The sequence below is a fragment of the Mercenaria mercenaria genome, chromosome 7 (genome assembly GCF_021730395.1).
Source record: "Mercenaria mercenaria strain notata chromosome 7, MADL_Memer_1, whole genome shotgun sequence".
Taxonomy (NCBI): domain Eukaryota; kingdom Metazoa; phylum Mollusca; class Bivalvia; order Venerida; family Veneridae; genus Mercenaria; species Mercenaria mercenaria.
The window spans coordinates 79697443-79716138 of record NC_069367.1 but is presented as its reverse complement, the minus strand read 5'-3'; the positions used below and the strand labels follow the sequence as shown (position 1 = coordinate 79716138).

Below are 18696 nucleotides of genomic sequence, written 5' to 3'. Positions count from 1 at the left end.
TAAGTCTACATAAACCCTATGACTCCAAGGACGAGGCCATACTTTATCCTAGGGGGTAATTTGAACAATCTTGATAGAGGACTATTAAATGATGTTTCATACAAAATATCAAAGCCCTAGGTCCTTTGGTTTTGTTAGAACCAAATTCATTCAGTAATAACATACAGTGAAAATGCATCAAAATTAACCTGAAAGTCGCGGCAAAAGTGGGGAGCCATCAATTGTGAAATATTGGTAACAGAGTTATGAACCTTGTGTCATATGTGGGTGGAACAACTATTTTAAGTTTGAATCAAATCCATTTAGTAATAACTGAGATAAAAGTGAAAGTGCATCTAAACTTTAACCTGAAATTCTATGTAAAAAGGGGAGATTATTCTTGAAATATTGGAGCAAAAGTTATGGCTCTTGAGTTATATGATGTGAGTGATGATGTTAAATGACCATTTTAAGTTTGAATCAAACCCTTTTAGTAATAACTGAGATATGAAGGAAAGTGCATGAAAACTTTAACCTGAAATTCTATGTAAAAGGGAGGCATAACTCATGAAATTTTTGTACCAGAGTTATGGACCTTGTGTTATATGATGTAAGTGATAAAGTGGAACAACTATTTCACTCCACTTAGTAATAACTGAGATAAGAGTGAAAGTGCATGAAAACTTTAACCTGAAATTCTAAGTAAACAGGGGAGACAATTAATAAAATATTGGTGCGAGTGTTATGGCCCTTATGCCAGATGATGTGGGTGATAATGAGGAAAAACTATTTTAAGTTTAAAGCAAATCCATCAGGTAATTACAGAGATAAGGAGAAAATATAGTAGTGAAACTTTAACAATAAAAACTTAGAAAGGGTAGACGGAGAATTTGACATCATACAAAAAAAATCTAAGTTAAAGGGCATCTCATGTAACTGATAGTTTTAGATTGATGTCTAAATGTAGACTTTGTTAGATAATTATAAAACAAGTCTGCTTTGAGTAAAAAATTATGTCTTCATCACAAACTGCCTAAATTCTAGTTAAAAAGTCAAAGTTCATAATCAAAGTATGTTGTTTCTCCTACAATTAGACTTTGAAAGTAAATAACCTATTTTAAGTTTATAGTTTAATAAGATATTGATTTATTAACCTGGGATTTGGCTAGTAATCAAACTTGGCAGAGGACATATTGGCAAATACATTTTTTTAAGTTTGGTGAAGATCAGATGAGAAATGTTCAACTCAGAGTGTGGACAAGAGTAACAAGAGCTGTCCGTAAGACAGCGCGCCAGACTTTTCTCAGTGTTTGACTCTGAATTAGAGCTTTGCCAGTAAAAAAAAATCCAAGTTAAAAAGGGACATAACTCTATCAAAATTCAAACCAAAGTTATGGGAATTGTTTCTCCTGGTGTAGACTTTGATAGTGAATAACTATTTTAAGTTTCAAGTCAAAAGCTTTAACAGTAACAGAGATATTTGACTATTAAAAATTAAAAAAAAAAATTCTAAGTTAAAAGGGGCATAATTCTGTCAAAACTGAAATCAGATTTATGGGGATTGTTTGTCCTGATGTAGACTTTGATGGTAAATAAGTATTTTAAGTTACAAGTCAATAGCTTTGATAGTAACAAAGATATTTGACTTTATCAAAAACTTTAACCAAAAATTCTAAGTTAAAAAGTCAAAATTCAAATCAAATCAAATGGGGATTGTTTCTCCTGGTGTAGACTTTGATAGTAAATAACTATTTTAAGTTTCAAGTCAATTGCTTTGACAGTATAACAGATATTTGACTTTATCAAAAACATTAACCAACGGTGACGCCGAAGCCGACGCCGGGGCCAGTACAATAGCTCTACTTTTTCTTCGAAAAGTCAAGCTAAAAAGGCTGATTTTCAAGGGCCATAATTCCAAAGTGGTTTGGCTAGCAAAAGAACTTCGTCATGGACTTATGGTCATGCAGACACATTTTGTTCAAATTTGGTGCAGATTGCATGAGAAATGTTTGATTTAAGATTGCGGACAAGATTTGTGACAGACAGCAGTAAATCAGCGATGTAGGAGACAGTACCTTAATCAAATCGTGAGTATACTCTTCAAAAGGGAGGTGATTACTAGAAATTTTGATGAAAATGATGACATAGTATTAGCAAAAGTAAATGGACTGGTCAATGGCACACACATCTCATGTCATTTTATTTGAACTAATATGCATCTGTCAGCTGTAAATATTGTAATAAATAAGAGAAATAATGTTTAAAGTTTATTTAGAGAAATCATCATAAACACAACAAAACTACATTACAAAATTTACAGCACAAAAGCATTAAAAGTTTCATCAAGTATATTTGATTTAGAGACTACTTGCATTAAGAGACCACTTTTTCAGTTCCTTTTTTATCAAAGAACAAACTATGTTGCATAAACAGACCATGTTTTTTCCTTCCCTTTAGTGGTCTCTTTATGCAAGCTGTACTGTAGTTTTTTACCCTGCTATATTCAGTTCAGCTCAGTTTAAAATTCAGTTCAGTTTCTGTTTCAAATTCAGTTCAGTTTCTGTTTCAAATTCAGTTCAGTTCCAGTTCAGAATTCAGTTCATTCAGTAACAGTTTAAAATTCAGTTCAGTTTCTGTTTCAAATTCAGTTCAGTTCAATTTGGTTCCAGTTTAAAATTCAGTTGTTTCAATTTAAAATTCAGTTCAGTTCAGTTTCAGTTTCAAATCCAATTCAGTTCAATTCAATTCAATTTTATTCAGGCATAAAATCCAATTATAACAGAAATACAAAGTGGTTCAGAAATCAAAAATAGTAGAAATAATAAATATGCTGTAAACCCTTATATATTTGTACTTTACAAGTGTAATCAAGCTAATACATAATAATCAGGAAAAAATGATGATTTTTCTGCCTGGGATAAACCATTCACTTATTTCCAATGGAGTCCCTAAAGCTCAATAATATATAAGTATAGTACAACCTCTTCAGAGCGGTCCTCTCTTAAGCAAAAACCTCTCTATAACAACGCCATCAAAATTTCCCTAAGCTGAAATATATAATCAAATTTACCTCTCAAGAACAACAACCTCCACACAACAGTCAATATTTGTATCTCCCAAAGGGTGTTGCTCTTCAGAGGTTGCACTTATACACGTACACTTATAAAGTAATTAAAATTTAACAGTTTTCTCTAATATAAATAATTAGGTAGCTTAAAACATAAAAAAATCTTTACAAATATTGTCTTGTATACACCTGAATTAACTGTACAAAAATCTATACAGATATAAAATCAAATGTCTACTTATTACTAAGAAAAATATCACAAAGTTAATTTTATACACGAGTTGGACTGAAATTTTGTCTTCTTGCTCTTTAAAAGTTTGGGGTTTATATACTTTACTTATGGTTTTAATTTAAACATTTTTATTCAGAAAGTCATGAAATATTTACAAACAAGAAGCTGCGTTCAATAAACGCTTGATGCCCCCAGTGGCATCCTTGTCGATAGATTCTGCACCCAAGTCCAAAACAAAGTCAAGGTCAAACTGAGGTCAGGTGATGTTTGAAGATGAGGAATGGTCACAGTTTACATCTGTATTAGTATCAAGTCATTCTAGTAAGGGGTATTGATGCTAGATGAAACGGTCCCATTTGGTTAACCTCGTACTGACGGACAGACGGAGGAACAAACGGACGAACAGGACAATCACTAAACATTTCAGGCATTGGACAGAAAGCTATATTAGCTTACATAGCTTACAGTACAGGTTGTCTTCTCCTTACTATTAAAATATAACATTATACACCTTATTAAATTTTGAACAAAAGTATTTAACAATAATTATCAAACTTAAGCAAAATCAAAGAAAGTAATAACTTGTCAACCTTGGAAAGTCTTGAGCTAGAAGTCTGTTGTGTATTTTTCATCAAGGAAATGGCTAAATAATAAACAAGTACAACTAAAGTGTTTCTTTAGGCAAATTGTAAAAAGAGGGTATTAAGGCTTAAAGCTATAATATAACATTTTAACAAATGAAAAAAATTACAAGTCTGAATATATTAATTTTCTTAAATATAGAGTAAAATAACACAATTCGAATTTCCAATTACAACTGTCATTTTTTACTTAAGATATTAAGATAATGAACATTATGGTACCAAATTCATCATGAGAATAGGTCATTGCTTGAAATTTTTCTTTAACATATGAAAACCCTTGGCAGGCCTTCCCAGTTTTTCATAGTAAATTTGTCTTTCTGTCAGTTATAGGCATTGTACCGAATACCAAGTAGTGTCATAGCAAGTATGACTGTTTAGGGTACAGTTTCTTGAACACTGGTAAAAGAATACTTTTTAGAAGAAACTCAGCTGAATAATGTCCTAGTTATTTTTGTGCACAGTAGAGCTGAAACAAGAACTGGAAAATCAAACTGTCTTCCAAAACGGGCTACCAAAATCGCTTTAGGATCTTTTCAAGCCAAGTACACAATTTCACTACAGTCAACTTAATTTCAGGTACAAATGTGTTGGACTTTGTGCTTTTTATCATCATTGAGTCTGAATATTCCATGCAATCCTGGTGATCCTTTGTGCCTCTGGTGAAATTTCCTTTTTAGGTGTGACACAGATATCTGTGCTACAACGATTTGTTGTGGTATGCGGCTTTGTGTGACATGTGGCATCTTCCCATATTGAACTACATAAAAGAAATATCTCAATTTACTGTATATCACTCTAAAAAATCTATGTGTGAAACACATGGGGTCATCAGGTAATTATAGTTAAACAGTCTAGGAAATATGATCTGATAATTTTTGAACCATTTATTCCTATAAAACTCATAAATATTATAACAAACGATCCTCAGGGCAGGGCCTCTTTTCACCCCAGGGGCATAATTTGAACAGTCTTGTTAAGAGATCAACTAGGCAAAGCTACATACCAAATATCAAAGGCCTAGGCCTTGAACTTTCTGATAAGATTTGTTTCCCTATATAAGTCTATGTTAAATTTGGGACCCCAGGGCAGGGCCTCTTTTCATCCCAGGGGCATAATTTGAACAATTTTGATAGAGGAACACTAGGCAAGGTAACATACCAAATATCAAAAGCCTATGCCTTGCAGTATCAGGCAAGAAGGTTTTCAAAGTTTCCTCCTTTATATTAAGTCTATGTAAAACTTGGGACACCCCTGGGTAGGGCCTCTTTCAACTTTGGGGCATAATTTGAATAATCTTGGTAGAGGAAAACTAGGCAATGCAACATACCAAATATCAAAAGCCTAGGTCTTGTGGTTTCAGACAAGAAATTTTTAAAGTTTTCTTCCTATACAAGTCTATATAAACCATGTGACCCCCCTGGGTGGGGCTATACATTACCCTAAAGGAATGGTTTAAGGTTTAGCTGTATATCACAAAACAAAAGATTTTTTTAGCGAATGAACAGCATCTTGACACACAACTTATCTGTCCAATACATGTTTTACTGTTCTGTCCCACGGAGTTGGATAATCAAAATATTCTAAATGAGTTGTCCCCCTTTAAATAAGAATGCCATTTGTAAAGAAATAGATGTAAACAATTGTCAAAACGATGTTTTACCTAGTTATATAAAGTTTAAACACTCGCACGATGTTGCAAATGCTTCAAAACAAAAATGTAACAGCTTTTTAAAAATGGTGTTTTTAAAGGCGCTGGACTTTCCAGAAGTGTGGCCCCTTCATGTAGTCCCTTTCCGGAATTCAAAACATATATGAATAAATTGACAATGGTTTTGTACAATAATATAAATGTTTTATATGCTGTTATATTTTCATGAAAAAACATGCTTTCTTTCTATGATTTGAAAACATTCAAACTTTTTTTTCTCCGAAACATGGACCTATACCTTAAAGAATCTTGGTTGAGGCCCACTAGATGATGCTACATACTATATAAATATCAAAGCCCTAGGCCATGTGGTTTTGAACAAGAAGATTTTCAAAGTTTTCCCTGTATATCTCTATATAAATGATTTGACCCCCGGGGTGGGGCCATATTTGACCTAGGGTGGTAACTTGAACAATCTTGGTAGATGCATACCAAATTTCAAAGACCTAAGCCATGTGGTTTTGAACAACAAAATTTTTGAAGATTTTCCTTTCAGTTGCCATGGCAACCAGAATTCTGTATGGAATTCAATTCTTTGAATAATTTTTAAAGAAGACCTTACAACGATCATCCCTGGGAAGTTTCATAACAAGAGCACCGCCTTGCGGGTGCTGACGCTCATCTGATTTTTTTTTGTGTAATAGAAATATTGTCCTACCCATGATTTTCTAAGTCTAAAAAGGGCCATCATTCTTGCAAAAAGCAGGATAGAGTTATGTTTCTTGATGTACAGTGTCCACTTATGATGGTGAAAAACTGTTGCAAGTTTTAAAGCAATAGCTTTGATAGTTTATGAGAAAAGTTGACTTAAACATAATACTCAACCAAGAAAATGATTTTCTAAGTCCAAAAGGGGCAATAATTATTGCAAAAAGCAAGATGGAGTTATGTTGCTTGCTGTACAGGGTCAGCTTATGATGGTGAACAAGTGTTGCAAGTTTCAAAGCAATAGCTTTGATAGTTTAAGAGAAAAAGTTGACCTAAACATAAAACTTAACCAAGAAATCTGATATTTTCTAAGTCCAAAAGGGGCCATAAATCTTGCAAAAAGCAGGACGGAGTTATGTTTCTTGCTGTACAGGGTCAACTTATGTTGGTGAACAAGTGTTGCAAGTTTTAAAGCAATAGCTTTGATAGTTTAGGATAAAAGCTGACCTAAACATAAAACTTAACCAAGAAAACTGATTTTCTAAGTCCAAAAGGGGGAATAAATCCTGCAAAAAGCAAGATGGAGTTATGTTTCTTGATGTACAGGTCAGCTTATGATGGTGAACAAGTATTCCAAGTTTCAAAGCAATAGCTTTGATAGTTTAGGAGAAAAGTTGACCTAAACATAAAATTAACAAGAAATCTGATATTTTTAAGTACAAAAGGGGCATAAATCTTGCAAAAGCAGATGGAGTTATGTTTCTTGCTATACAGGGTCAGCTTATGATGGTGAACAAGTATTCCAAGTTTCAAAGCAATAGCTTTGACAGTTTAGGAGAAAGCTGACCTAAACATAAAACTTAACAGGCAACGCCGACGCAGACGCGACGCCGACGCGACAACCGCTCAAGTGATGACAATAACTCATCATTTTTTTTCAAAAATCAGATGAGCTAAAATTGGTGGTTTAGAAGGAGATGTTATTTAAAAGCAAGTGTAGAGAGATGGACGACGGGCGGATGACGGGCGGACGATGGACAGTGAGCGATCACAATAGCTCACCCTGAGCCTTTGGCTCAGGTGAGCTAAAAAGCATCAGAAGCAACTTACTTAGGTCAATGGTTTCTAGGTCAATAGTGATAAATCTGTATGACTGAAGTTGCTACGATGAAGTTGTATCAGTATCAACATCCTTTTTGGCCAATTCCTGTAAAGGAAATTGAAGAAAATACATTATGTTGCAATAGATAATTTCTGTATGCTCCACTTCAGAAAATTTACCAACGATATCCTAAGTTAGTTGCAATCTTTGTAAAAAAAAAAAGTCTAAGAAAAGATGATACAGATCTACTTCAGAGAAATCTGCCCTTACAGAGATCAGTTTTCTCTACATGGATGTTGTTAACACTGGTGATACTATAACAGGAGTACTGATACAATGTGCAGGTGATCAGTTTAATGTTGTATGTCCAGTCTGTATTCATTACTGAGCAAATAAGTCAAAACTTTAGGAATTAAAGTGTGAAAACTTATTTCTGGCAATAGTTAGGCGTAAAAAAAACAAACTGTTTGTTTCCAGTATCCCGACCTACCCTAAATGTTTTTATGGCCTTGGAGAATTTTTTTTTCCAACTTTTTAAGAAAAAGTTGCAAAACTGCACTTTTTATGCTTTAAACATGGCCAGTGATGTTAGAAATCAACTTACTGATGCTCTAAAGGCATAATCCCCTTATTTGTATTCATTTTTTGACACAAAAATAATTTCCGAAAAGTCTCCCTTAAAAAAAAATTCCAAAAAATGTTTTTTTCCGACCTACCTTCCCTAATTTTTTTGAGCATGTTACCGGAAACAAAGAATTTTTTTTTAGGCCTTATGACTATCACCTGGCAAGCCATTAAGTACAGACTATAATTCTCCTCATATTAATCACTGGTCAACAGTTTGTAGAAAAAATTACAAAAACTTATTTCTGAAGTGATAAAACACATTTAACAGGCGGTTAGGCAGTAAATAGTCAAAACTATTGCCCTCAGTCTTTCAAACTCGACTGTTGACCAGACGGCCATTAACCCTTATCCTGCTGGACACAAATCTGCTTTAGCTACCAGTGTAGATAATGATCAACCTGTATATCTGTGCAGTCTGATCAAGATCTGAACTGTCTGCCATTCAGTCAGAAACTTTTTGGTTAGCACCCCTTTTAACAGTAAATAGCACCGTCCAAAACTAAAGTTCATTATAGAAAATTAGCAGGGTAAGGGTTAAACAAGTTTATATTGTATATTCAGCTGTCCAGTATTTCTCCTTTTACTGACCTATCCTCTGTAAGCAGACAACAATTTTCTCATAATTATGATGCAATATGGGTAAGAAATGACTTGAGACATATTTCTTTCAGTCAAATTCATATGTGGAACATTCTAATCTAAATTTCTATGCTTGACTTATACTCAACATTTGCACAATGATGTAAGAAAGTAATGTTTAAAAAATCACCTGACTTCTAAAGTCAACTGTGCTGGTAAGTGATCGTCTCCATTTCGTGTTTTTCCCCGCGAATGACAGAGCAAGTCCTGCTTTAAAGTTAACCTAAGAGACAAATGGGTAAATGTCAACAAAAACTTAAAAATTGAATACTGTTACTTCTCTAAACAGAAATATAAAACTATTATGCATAAATATTACTTGTTTTTACTTTCTTCCTATTATGAATGCTGAATAAATATCTAGTCTGCATGATGCTATCTTATGATGGTAATACCACTAAATGCTTCCATACACAATAGTTATATTGTGTTCTAGCTTTTTAAAGATAAACTTACTTCTACAAAGACTCAGGAAGAATAAATTCAGGAACTGCAACAAACTGCAGTATAAAACTGGAACAAATTGCTGGAACAAACTGCAGGACACAACCAGAACAAGCTGCTAGACACAACTGGAACAAACTGCTGAACACAACTTGAACAAGCTGCTGGACACAACTGGACCAAACTGCAGACACAACTGGAACAAACTGCAGGACACAACTGGAACAAGCTGCTGGACACAACTGGAACAAACTGCTGGACACAACTTGAACAAGCTGCTGGACCAAACTGCAGGACACAACCGGAACAAACTGCAGGACACAACCAGAACAAGCTGCTGGACACAACTGGAACAAGCTGCTGGACACAAACTGGAACAAACTGCAGGACACAACTGGAACAAACTGCAGGACACAACTGGAACAAACTGCAGGACACAACTGGAACAAACTGCTGAATAAAACTGGTAACACCTGTCAAGCAAGAAGAAAAACCTGAACAAATAACCAAAAACAAACAAGTCAAATAAAGTAACAAAACTGAGACTAACAATAACATTTGAAAATATTTTATATTCTACTGGGGTACACTGTGTTGTCCCAACCCCTCCACAAGATATTCAAAAGGGGTACATTGAGTTGTCCCCATCCCCCACAATATATTCTACAGGAGTATATCGAGTTGTCCCCATCCCCCAAAATATATTCTACAGAGCTACATTGTGTTGTTCCCATCCCCCCAATATATTCTACAGAGCTACATTGTGTTGTTCCCATCCCCCCAATATATTCTACAGGGGTATGATGTGTTGTCCCCATCCTGCACAATATATTCTACAGGACTACATTGTGTTGTCCCCATCCCCACAATATATTCTACAGGGGTATGATGTGTTGTCCCCATCCTGCACAATATATTCTACAGGTGTACACTGTGTTGTCCCCATCCCGTACACTATATTCTACAGGGGCACATATTTTTGTCTGCTGAATAACCTTTACATTACTCACCCTTTCCATTAGACAAGCACCATGGTGATCGTTTCATACACATTTATTGTCCAACTGTCTGACCAGGTCCATTTCTCCACCACTAATTGTATGTACCACATGTCCAATGGCTAACGACACTCTTGACAACTTTCCTACTGTATCATACACCTTACTCATATAGAAGGTGTGAGCTGTAAAAAGTTTGAAACTTTGATAGCCATGTAAGACAAGCGGGTCATGATGACCCTGGATCGCTCACCTGAGTAATATGAGCAACAAGTTTTAAATGTCAAACTGATGATAAAATATCAAGAAAGTCAGTAGGTCACATTCATGGTCAATGAAATTAAGTTTTACGATTTGTGTGCAAAACTGTAAGTCATCAAAATTTCAAGGCTGTATCTTAAACAAGAGGGTCATGATGACCCTGGATTGCTCACCTGAGTAATATGAGCTACATGTTTCAAATGTCAAACTGATGATTTTTAAATTGTTTTTGGAAAATTTCCATGTACAATCAAGTAACCCCTGGGGCTGGGTCAATTTGACCCAGGGGTGTGGGGGGGTGTTCAAGATTTGAACAAATTTTGTAGAGGTCCACTAGGCAATGCTACATGTCAAATATATAACCTCTAGGCCTTTTGGTTTATTTTTAGAAAATTTTGAAGATTTTTCTATGTACAATTGAGTAACCCCATGGGGCGGGGTCAATTTGACCCAGGGGATTATGATTTGAACAAATTTTGTAGAAGTCTACTAGGCAATGCTACATGTCAAATATCTAAGATCTAGGCCTTCTGGTTTGTTTTTAGAAATTCTTTGAAGATTTTCTGATGTAAAATCAAGTGACCCCTGGGGCAGGATCAATTTTGATCCAGGGGGTCATGATTTGAACAAATTTTGTAGAGTTCTACTAGGCAATGCTACACGTCAAATATCTAAGCTCTAAGCCTTCTGGTTTATTTTTAGAAAATTTTGAAAATTTTCCTATGTAAAATAAAGTGACCCCTGGGGCGGGGTCATGATTTGAACAACTTTTGTAGAGGTCCACTAGGCAATGCTACATGTCAAATATCTAAGCTCGGTGGTTTGCACACTGGCCTTCCAATCCTGAGGTCGGGGTTCGATCCCCGGCAGCTACTCGAAATTTTCAGAAACGCTTTTCAGTGTTTCCCACAGAACTAGAGGTGTACTGGTCAGGAACCCAGGCAATCCTTGCGTGTATCAGTGCTATACACTGGGCACGTTAAAGAACCAGGCTGTCTATTCGAAACGAGCTAGACTAAGTTAGCCGGATAAGCCTGTATCTGATTTCTGATCTCTCTGTCGTGGGGGCTTTGTCTCACTCTGTCCCTCTGGTCAGATCGCTCTGTGTCTGTACTAGTAGAGGATGAATTATGTGCCCTGTGTACACAGGCTGCATTTGAACTATGTAAAGCGCCTTTGGCGCTATATAAATCTGGTATAATTTAATGTACAACACCAGTGAATATACTATGTGTAAAATTAGGTGTTTAATCAAATAAAGCAGTTTCAGTTTAAGCTCTAGGCCTTTTGGTTTATTTTTAGAAAATTTTTTAAGATTTTCCTATGTAAAATCAAGTGACCCCTGGGGCGGGGTCAATTTTGACCCCAGGGTCATGATTTGAACAATTTTAGTAGAGGTCCACTAGGCAATGCTACATGTCAAATATCTAAGCTCTAGGGCTTCTGGTTTTTGAGAAGAAGATTTTTAAAGATTTTCCTATGTAAAATCAAGTGACCCCTGGGGCGGGGTCAATTTTGATCCCGGGGTCATGATTTGAACAAATTTGCTAGAGGTCTACTAGGCAATGCTTCATACCAAATATCTAAGCTCTAGGGCTCCTGTTTTTGAGAAGAAGATTTTTAAAGTTTTTCCTTTTGGTTGCCGTGGCAAACAGTTCTGCATGGAATTCAATACTTTGAACAATTTTGAAAGGGGGCCATCCAAGGATCATTCCTGTGAAGTTTGGTGTAATTCTGCCCAGTGGTTTTCAAGAAGATTTTTTTAGAAAATGTTGACGGACACACGACGTATGACGGACATTGAGCTGTCACAATAGCTCACCATGAGCCTTTGGCTCGGGTGAGCTAAAAACAAGAAAGTAGGTCATTACGTCAATGTCACAGTCAAGTGACAACATATTACTTAGGGTCATCAGGTAATTATAATTAAACAGTCATGCAAAGAGCATCAGATGATTTTTTAAGTATTTTCCCTACATAATAGCTAAGCTAATAAGTGCACTTGCTAACATATATAGTAATTTAAAAGGTAACAATACAAACATGATACCTACAAGTTAAAACTGTCAAATTCACCCTTCTGCAGTGTCCACAGCACATTCACCCTTCTGCAGTGTCCACAGCACATTCACCCTTCTGCAGTGTCCACAGAACATTCACCCTTCTGCAGTGTCCACAGCACATTCACCCTTCTGCAGTGTCCACAGCACAAAATATTCTGCTCCTTTTCCAAGAATGGGTATTTCAGTGTCAGGCTGTCTCTAACTTTGCCACTTGGGGTAAATGACTACCTGGCTGATGAATGCCACATATTTCCTGGTATTGCTTCTTGTGTGCTGTAAACATAAATTAATCTGTGGTTGTTTGGTGCTGTACTACTTTTTTGTTAGTATTTTAGTTCTACAATGGCCATCTGTTACTATTTAAGGTGGTTAAGTTTATTTTGGTCAACTAATGAATTCATTCAAAACTTTATCAGTCGATCATTTATACTTATTTGTGTTCATGAAGTTCTTAATACACATCACCTTTTCACTTAAGTATTTGTAAAACTTGATTTCCTTATCCTGGTTGACCAACCAAGATAGCATTATTTTAGTGTAAGTATGAATTAAATAAACATTTTTCCTAAGGAATCATAAGAATATAAGCACAATTATTACCACAATTTGTCTATCTTGGTTGCGCTAGACTAGAAATTATGTTGAAATCAAAAGAAATAAACAACTTTTTAAAAACTTTTATATAAAAGGGAGGTAATTACAAATTTTCACAGAAAGTAATAAAATATACATTTCCAATAGGGATCTATGTCTTGGTAATAGGTCTTTTTATTACTAAAATAAATCTCTAACTGAATATATGAAAAATGTAAAATACCATAAAATGTTGCTCAAATGTGACTGGCCACCTTGTACTCTGACTATGAGCATGTAACTAAATGTTAAAAACTTTAATAAAATAGACAAGAGGGCCATGATGGCCCTATATCGCTCACCTGTTATCATTGCACTTAAGGACAAGTCTTCAAGGTCAAAAGATCATAATAGAAATCAATCAAAAGAATTATGAGAAAATATAGTTGAAATTTTCTTTAAGTAACTTTAAAAACAAGATTTGAAAACTTGTTGTAGAGGTCCACTAGGCAATGCTACATGTCAAATATCTAAGCTCTTCTGGTTTATTTTTAGAAAATTTTGAAGATTTTTCTATGTACAATCAAGTAACCCCATGGGGCAGGGTCAATTTGACCCCAGGGGTCATGATTTGAATAAACTTTGTAAAAGTCTAATAGGCAATGCTACATGTCAAATATCTAAGATCTAGGCCTTCTGGTTTATTTTTAGAATTTTTTAAAAAGATTTTCCTATGTAAAATCAAGTGACCCTGGGGCGGAGTCAATTTTGACCCCGGGGGACCAGGTTTGAACAAATTTTGTAGAGGTCCACTAGGCAATGCCACATGTCAAATATCTAGTCTCTAGGCCTTCTAGTTTATTTTTAGAAAATTTTTGAAGATTTTCCTATGTAAAACCAAGTGACCCCTGGGGCGGGGTCAATTTTGACCCAGGGGGTCATGATATGAACAAATTTTGTAGAGGTCCACTAGGTAATGCTACATGTGAAATATCTAAGCTCTAGGCCTTCTGGTTTATTTTTAGAAAACTTTTGAAGATTTTCCTATGTAAAGTCAAGTGACCCCTAGGGCGGGGTCAATTTTGACCCCCGGGTCATAATTTGAACAACTTTACTAAAGGTCCACTAGGCAATGCTACATGTCAAATATCTAAGCTCTAGGACTTCTGGTTTTTGAGAAGAAGATTTTTTAAATATTTTCCTATGTAAAATCAAGTGACCCCTGGGGTGGGGTCAATTTTGACCCCGGGGGCCATGATTTGAACAAATTTTGTAAAGGTCCACTAGGCAATGCTACATGTGAAATATCTAAGCTCTAGGCCTTCTGGTTTATTTTTAGAAATTTTTTGAAGATTTTCCTATGTAAAATCAAGTGACCCCTGGGGCGGGGTCAATTTAGACCCGGGGTCATGATTTGAACAATTTTAGTAGAGGTCCACTAGGCAATGCTACATGTCAAATATCTAAGCTCTAAGGCTTCTGGTTTTTGAGAAGAAGATTTTTTAAGATTTTCTTATGTAAAATCAAGTGACCCCTGGGGCCGGGTCAATTTTGACCCCAGGGTCATGATTTGAACAAATTTGGTAGAGGTCCACTAGGCAATGCTTCACACCAAATATCTAAGCTCTAGGGCTTCTGGTTTTTGAGAAGAAGATTTTTAAAGTTTTTCCTTTCGGTTGCCATGGCAACCAGTGTTCTGCATGGAATTCAATTCTTTGAACAATTTTGAAAGGGGGCCATCCAAGGAACATCCCTATGAAGTTTCATCAAAATTGGCCTGTTGGTTTAGGAGGAGATGTTGTTTAAAGGAAAGTGTGGACGGACGGACGGACGGACGGACGGACAGACGGACGGACGGACGGACGGACGGACGGACGCCGGACGGTGAGCGATCACAATACCTCACCCTGAGCACTTTGTGCTCAGGTGAGCTAAAAAAGCAGAAAAACACTGGCGGTGCAACTTGACACAAACTGAAATGTTGCATGGTCTGAGTCTACACTGTGAGTGCTACTGTCCACACCCTCTAGGCCTGTGTGAACAGAACTCAACATTTACAAATGCTACAATTTTCTTTTAAACTTAACAAAGAATTTATTCCACAGAGAATTTCATGAGCTTCAAAAAGTGTGTAAGCTGGCATTTAAATTTAATAACCTTATAATTTTAACCCTTACTATGCTGGCACAAATGATTCTGCCTTAGTGACCAGTGTAGATCATGACCAGCCTGCATATCCATGCAGTCTGATCATGATCTGCACTATTTGCCATTCAGTCAGTATCTTTTTGGTATGCAACCCTTTTAAAAGATAATGGTACTGTCCAAATTGAAATATGCACAAGTTCATTATAGAAATTTAGCAGGGTAACGGCTAATGTGAACAAGAGCAGTCTATAAGACAGCGCGCTTGACTTTGAATTAGAGCTTTGCCAGTAAAAAAAAAAACAAGTTAAAACGGGGCATAACCCTGTCAAAATTCAAATCAGAATTATGGGAATTGTGTCTCCTGGTGTAGACTTTGATAGCAAATAACTATTTTGAGTTTCAAGTAAAAAGCTTTAATAGTAACAGAGATATTTGACTGTATCAAAAATTTTAACAAAAAATTCTAAGTTAAAAAGGGACATAATTCTGTCAAAATTCAAATCAGAGTGATGGAGATTGTTTCTCCTGGTGTAGACTTTGATAGTAAATAACTATTTTAAGTTTCAAGTCAATAGCTTTGATAGTAACAGAGATATTTGACTTTATTAAAAACTTTAACCAACGGTGACGCAGACACCACGGCCAGTACAATAGCTCTACTTTTTCTTCGAAAAGTCGAGCTAAAAAATAAAATTCTGAAACAGCAGTCAAAAAAACCAAAAAAAAACAACTTGACAAACAGTATCTTGATCATTTTGCTACCTACGAGAGGAATACACTGACTGGAATACTGGAATCAATGACTGCAAGTTAATGGCCATTATTAAAAGTTTTCCAAAGTAGCTCTTCACCATTATCATTGTCTGTCCAGTCATTGTCAGTCTCTACTTGCAACTTCAACCTCTGAAGAAAAAAAAAATACAAATATATAGCTTGTAAAATGGATTCCATCAAAATAAACATATAATACACTAATAAACTTGCTAGGATTTTATCATATTTAAGGTTTAGGAGTATATCATCAAAACACAGAAATATCTGATAAACGAACATCATCTTTACCAATATTTTACCTGACCATACATGTTCTGCCCTACTTTCCAATGCGACAGATACTTAAAATATTCTGAGAAATTTGCCCCCCTTTGAAAATGAATGCCATTTGTAAAGAACTTTGTGCTCCAGTGAGCTAAAACATAGGACTGGGATGATTACTAGTTGAAACCAGTTTCAATTTTGCTACACCAGTAATTGCTCTCAAAAAACAGAAAACAGGAGTTGTATTTTTATACATTTCTTTGACCAGCACACAGACCCACAGTATATTTCCACTAAACACATCAACTGAACATAATCAATACTCTCGGATTTGCATGTAGTGAGTTATTTAAAATAAGATACACCAAAATATGACTTATTAATCGTCACACTGCTAGCAAACGATAAAGTTTCTTATGAAGTCAGCTGCCGGAAGTACCTTGATACAGTTGTCAGGAAAGGAAACAGTATTTTTAATATAACGGCTTATTAAACCAGTTCAATACGATTTCAAACAAATGGTTAACCAGTTTCAAAACTTAAATCATCCCAGCCCTACTAAAAAAAGAAAAACGTATTTGTCTGTTGCTGATAAACACTGAAGAACATCAAAATTTCATATATACCTAAGAGATGAAGATCTGTCTGGCCAGGGGCATACTCCATGAACTTCCATAATGTCGACCATGTCATTATGTGCTTCTGAAGATTCCTGGATAGAAATATCTCAATGAAACAAAATATAACAGCATATATAAACCTCAATTAAACAAAATAGATTACTGAAAAATCATTTAAATTCGTTGGGCACAGACTTTAGTGGTTTTGGTCAAAACTGCAATTTTGTAGGGATATGAATTCATGGATTTCAAATTCTGAACATAAAATGGATGGGAATTTTACTTGTTTGTATGGATTAAATTTCATGGATTGACCAAACCACGAAATCCACAAAAATTAGTCCCCTCATGAATATTTATGTTTTCACAGTATACAAATTCTTTTATCTTAATAGTTCACTAAAATGTATTTTCAGCTGGACTATGAAGAAAATTTAAAACCGTTTTTTTTTTTTAAAATTTGATTCCTCTAGCAGTGGGATAAGAACAGTACTGGTGTCTCACAAGGAGGTATACTTTTTGCATTTTTGACATCAAACTTCAATGACTCTACTGCAACCTGACGAGGACTTGAAATATTTCATTGATCTTTTTTGCATTTAGGCCAAAAGGTTCAACAAATGTGAAAACCAGAACAGGAATAAAGCCCAAGTTCTTGAAATTTATGCCTTTCAACTGGCTCTAGCTATAAAACCATATCAAATTAGGAACTGTGACACCTTAATTACCTTTCTAACTAGGTATGATTTTGGGAATTTACAATTTCACTGTCTTTAAATAAAATCTGTATTTCATTTTTTAATAGGCAACTCTACAATGAATAACAAAAATCATTGAGTACCAAAGTTTTTGTTGATATGGCAAATCTGAATTTATGTGTAAATATATAAAGAAACAGCTGTCACTGCAGACAGCATACTCAACTACTGCAGTGCTGGATAGTGAAATAAGGCACATCTGAGGAAGTTATCACTGGCATGCTTAAGGGTTTAAAATATGGCTGCTACATTTTCCGTCATGAACATAAATACATTAATTTCTTGTTAAATCCCATTTCTGATAATTACTTTCTTTCACGTTTGTCAAAAGTTTGAATATTGCTAAATATATTACAATGTTTTAATCAACTGTTTTTATTACCTCCCTTTAATGATCTAGTTAAAAATGTTCATGTGCAATATTAAAAGTAGTGCTTTTCTAACCATGTAAGTATGCATAACATGAATTTGGAAAAACTTTACGATAAAAATTTAAAGCAGTATGGACTTTAAGGTAGTTCTGCACATTCAGGTCAAATTTTTGTAGTGTCTATAAAACCCTGATTTTCCAAAACAGAATATATTTAAAAATTTGGCCATTTTTCCTTTTTTTGCTAGATTGACTTGAAAATGTTTGTAATGGGAAAAATACAACAATTTTAGTAACATTTTTATCAAAAGAATTTTTTCTACAATATTTTAAACTTCTCGCAGTCGTAAATGAAAATGTGGCCTATAATATGGTGAACTAAAATCCGTAGGCACCGTTTCTGGTTGATTTTAAGGTATAATAAAGACATCTTTTTTTATTAATTCAATGTCTCAAATGTTTTAAAATGGTATTTTAACTTTAGAAGGAAAGTAAACTTGCCATTGTAATTGATTTACATACATACTGCTATCAATTCCATATCTAGTCTTCATTCTTTAATGACTTTACACCAACACCTCAGATTATTCGAATGTGCAGACCTACCTTAACAACTCCTAGACTCCTGCGAGTCTGAATAAAATGTATTTAGTAACAAAGATCGAGTGGTGAGTTTGTTTGTGTTTAACACCATTTTTTTCATCAATATTTCAGTTACTTGGCAGCCAGTTAACCTAACCAGTGTTCCTGGATTCTGTACCAGTACAAACCTTTCTC

At 35.1% G+C, this 18696-nt stretch overlaps 1 protein-coding gene across 22 annotated transcripts in view; it reads right to left on the bottom strand.

The window, feature by feature from the left end:
* Nucleotides 1-2910: 2910 nt before the first annotated feature.
* LOC123553825 (uncharacterized) overlaps nt 2911-18696 on the bottom strand; it is a 62162-nt gene continuing 46376 nt past the window's right edge. For 20 of the 22 annotated variants that reach the window (XR_008371822.1, XR_008371833.1, XR_008371821.1 and 17 more), the window contains 7 exons: nt 16798-16883; nt 15900-16036; nt 12404-12685; nt 10101-10273; nt 8777-8869; nt 7389-7485; nt 2911-4679 (listed from right to left, as the gene is read on the bottom strand). The gene's annotated coding sequence lies outside the window, so the exon portion shown is untranslated. Of the gene's footprint in view, nt 4680-7388; nt 7486-8776; nt 8870-10100; nt 10274-12399; nt 12686-15895; nt 16037-16797; nt 16884-18696 lie in introns of all 22 variants that reach the window. The other 2 variants (XR_008371826.1, XR_008371829.1) reach the window with 2 other exon arrangements.